This window comes from Simochromis diagramma, unplaced genomic scaffold (assembly GCF_900408965.1).
Source record: "Simochromis diagramma unplaced genomic scaffold, fSimDia1.1 OVJJ01000331.1, whole genome shotgun sequence".
NCBI classification, from domain to species: Eukaryota; Metazoa; Chordata; class Actinopteri; order Cichliformes; family Cichlidae; genus Simochromis; species Simochromis diagramma.
Window position 1 is genome coordinate 4,366 of NW_024387127.1, and position 4,365 is coordinate 8,730.

Below are 4,365 nucleotides of genomic sequence, written 5' to 3' on the forward strand. Positions count from 1 at the left end.
CGCACGTTGTCCAAATTATACTGTGATATGGATCGCCCAGCCCTAATTAGAAGGTGTTTAGCCTTTCAATAATTTGTCCTATCTGGTAGAGGAAAGGAAAATGACCCTCAAACTGGAACATCGGGTTTTAGTGTTTACAGTCGGATGTTAGAGTTATAGGAGAAACAAGCCTGAAACAGGTCATTTCAGTTTGTTTGACTGTTTACACAACACAGCTGACGTACACCAGAGTGAGGAGGACAGCCATGGTGATGTCCCGCAGTGAAAAGTAAATCCCTTTATGTTGGGTCTGTGTTTCCACAAGCCCCGCTAATTCTAGAGACTTATTCATCATGAAGAAAACAAGACAGTCGATCGATCGATTATTTGCGCAAGGGAGGCCTCGTCTGTGTCCACCACGTAAATGACCCCCAGATCTGACCTCCTCCTGCTACCTTTTATTGAGAGACAGTTCACACAAAACACGTCAGAACAAAGCCACGCCCCCTTGGTTCTGAGACAAAGCATTTGTATGTATATATATGTGTGTGTGTGTGTGTGTGTGTGTGTGTGTGTGTGTGTGTGTGTGTGTGTGTGTGTGTGTGTGTGTGTGTGTGTGTCAGACCTCCTGCTGACCAAAGGGTCGTAAACCCAGGAAGCTTACATCAAAAGAAACAGATCTTTCAGATAGGATGTAACTACAATAAAACCTCCCCCAGCACAGAGTGGTTGGAGAGGTGGTCAGGATTAAAGGAATGGCTTTGATCCTACTGCTTGAACTAAGACTGTACAAATTTAAGAAACACAATGGCAACATTCAACAATTAGACTTAACACTTTACAAACCTGACAAAAAAACCCACATAAAGTTAAACCTGAACTCAGTTTGATAACCACAAATGCAGCTTCTTAATACTCCTGATGATGATGTTTAAATACGTCCAACCGTGATATGGATTTTTGGCCATATCGCCCAGCCCTAGGTTGTCATGTGACTGAGTCATTCATAAAGTTTTCTGTTTAAGGTGCTTGAAGACACTTTCATCAATTTTGTGAAGAATGAACTTCAGAATATACAGAAGGTTCTGAGTCCAGATTTCCCAGCATGCTCAGAGAGTCAGAAGGAGGACAGGGAGATATTACAGGGTGAGGAGGAAGAGCAGACGCGGAGCAGCAGAGAAGCATTTCTCAAGATCACAGTGCACTTTCTAAGGAGAATGAAGCATGAGGAGCTGGCTGACCATCTGCAGAGTAGTAAGAGGATTTCTCTAAAGATTTAAGCTGCTGGAAGGATGAAACATTTACTAACTCATGAGACCAACATAGATTCAAAATATGTGCATTGGATATTTCCTATTCATTATTTGTCTGTTATTTATTTTAGGAGCCTCCATTAGGGACTTCCAGTGGAGTCAGAGTCAACTTAAATCTAATCTGAAGAACAAGTTCCAGTGTGTGTTTGAGGGGATCGCTAAAGCAGGAAACCCAACCCTTCTGAATCAGATCTACACAGAGCTCTACATCACAGAGGGAGGGACTGCAGAGGTCAATGATGAACATGAGGTCAGACAGATTGAAACAGCATCCAGGAAACCAAACAGACCAGAAACAATAATCAGACAAGAAGACATCTTCAAAGCCTCACCTGGAAGAGATGAACCAATCAGAACAGTGCTGACAAAGGAAGTGTCTGGCATTGGGAAAACAGTCTTAACACAGAAATACACCCTGGACTGGGCTGAAGACAAAGCCAACCAGGACATCCAGTTCATATTTCCATTCACTTTCAGAGAGCTGAATGTGCTGAAAGAGGAAAAGTTCAGCTTGGTGGAACTTGTTCATCACTTCTTTACTGAAACTAAAGAAGCAGGAATCTGCAGCTTTGAAGACTTCCAGGTTGTGTTCATCTTTGATGGTCTGGATGAGTGTCGTCTTCCTCTGGACTTCCACTAAACTACAATCCTAACTGACCCTAGAAAGTCCACCTCAGTGGATGTGCTGCTGATAAACCTCATCAGGGGGAAACTGCTTCCCTCTGCTCACCTCTGGATAACCACACGACCTGCAGCAGCCAATCAGATCCCTCCTGACTGTGTTGGCATGGTGACAGAGATTCGAGGGTTCACTGACCCACAGAAGGAGTACTTCAGAAAGAGATTCAGAGATGAGGAGCAGGCCAGCAGGATCATCTCCCACATCAAGACATCACGAAGCCTCCACATCATGTGCCACATCCCAGTCTTCTGCTGGATCACTGCTACAGTTCTGGAGGATGTGCTGGAAACCAGAGAGGGAGGACAGCTGCCCAACACCCTGACTGAGATGTACATCCACTTCCTGGTGGTTCAGGACAAAGTAAAGAAGGTCAAGTATGATGGAGGAGCTGAGAAAGATCCACACTGGAGTCCAGAGAGCAGGAAGATGATGGAGTCTCTGGGAAAACTGGCTTTTGATCAGCTGCAGAAAGGAAACCTGATCTTCTATGAATCAGACCTGACAGAGTGTGGCATCGATATCAGAGCAGCCTCAGTGTACTCAGGAGTGTTCACACAGATCTTTAAAGAGGAGAGAGGACTGTACCAGGACAAGGTGTTCTGCTTCATCCATCTGAGTGTTCAGGAGTTTCTGGCTGCTCTTCATGTCCATCTGACCTTCATCAACTCTGGACACAATCTGCTGGAAGCACAGCAAACAACCTCCAAGAAGTCTGACACAAGAGAATCTGCAGAGAAACACTTCCACCAGAGTGCTGTGAACAAGGCCTTACAGAGTCCAAATGGACACCTGGACTTGTTCCTCCGCTTCCTCCTGTGTCTTTCACTGCAGACCAATCAGACTCTCCTACGAGGCCTGCTGAAACAGATAGGAAGTAGCCCACAGACCAGTGAGGAAATAGTCCAGTACATCAAGGAGAAGCTCAGTGAGAATCTGTCTGCAGAGAAAAGCATCAATCTGTTTTCAAAGGAGCTTGCAAAGAAAGGCGTCTGGACTTCTTTAAGTTACTTGAAGACGTTTCACCTCTCATCCGAGAAGCTTCTTCAGTTCTAAGGTCAAATGGTGGAGAGTCCCAGATATAAACCTAGTGGGAGTAACTCCCCACAGAGGGACAAAAGGACCCCCTGATGATCCTCTAATCGCCTGAGCCAAGGTGTGAAACTGGGTGTGGGTCCCAATCAGCCAGAGTTTCGGGTGAGTTCATTGTGAAACCTGGCCCCACCTTATCATGCGAATTCCTGAGATCAGATGGCCCAGGATGTGAGTGGGCGTTAAGGCGTCTGGCAAGGGATCTCAAAACTGGATTATAGATGGCAGAGAGTTGGTGTCGTAAACCACCGCCTCTGTTCAAAGATGGTCGCTCACAGTGGACACAGATGGCTTCTTTCACTCCTCTTTCAAACCATCTGTCCTCTCTGTCCAAAATGTGAACATTGGCATCCTCGAAAGAGTGTCCTTTATCCTTAAGATGCAGATGGACTGCTGAGTCTTGTCCTGTGGAGGTGGCTCTTCTGTGTTGTGCCATGCACTTGTGAAGTGGCTGTTTGGTCTCTCCAATGTAGAGGTCTGGGCATTCCTCGCTGCACTGTACCGCATACACCACATTGTTAAGTCTGTGTTTTGGCGTTTTGTCTTTCGGGTGAACCAGTTTTTGTCTGAGCGTGTTGCTGGGTCTGAAATGCACCGGGATGTCATGCTTGGAGAAAACTCTCCTGAGTTTTTCTGATACACCGGCTACATAGGGGATGACAATGTTGTTGCGTCTGTCTCTCTTATCCTCCCTCGCTGGTGTCTGGTCTTCTTTTCTGTGCCTCTTTGCTGACTTTAAGAACGCCCATTTAGGATAGCCGCACGTTTTGAGTGCTTCGTTTACATGTGTGTGTTCCTTCTTTTTTCCTTCAGGCTTAGAGGGAACATGTTCTGCCCGGTGGTGTAGGGTCCTAATTACTCCAAGTTTGTGTTCCAGAGGGTGATGGGAGTGTGTGTGGGCTTCCGGTAAACTTCGATGTTGAGGTTGCCGTTCTCTTCAATGTGCACAGCGCAGTCCAGGAAAGGCAAACAGTTGTCCTTTGTGTCTTCCCTGGTGAACTTGATGTTTTTATCCACAGCATTAATGTGCGCAGTGAAGGATTCCACTTCTTGTGTCTTGATTTTGACCCAGGTGTCGTCCACATATCTGTACCAGTGGCTGGGTACTCTTCCTTTGAAAGAGCCAAGAGCCTTCCTTTCCACTTCTTCCATGTAAAGGTTGGCTACAATAGGTGACACGGGGGAGCCCATGGCACAGCCATGTTTTTGTCTGTAAAAGCCTTTGTTGTATTTGAAATATGTAGTGGTGAGGCAGAGGTGCAAATCTGATAGGGTTCCTGGACTGCGCTGTGCACATTGAAG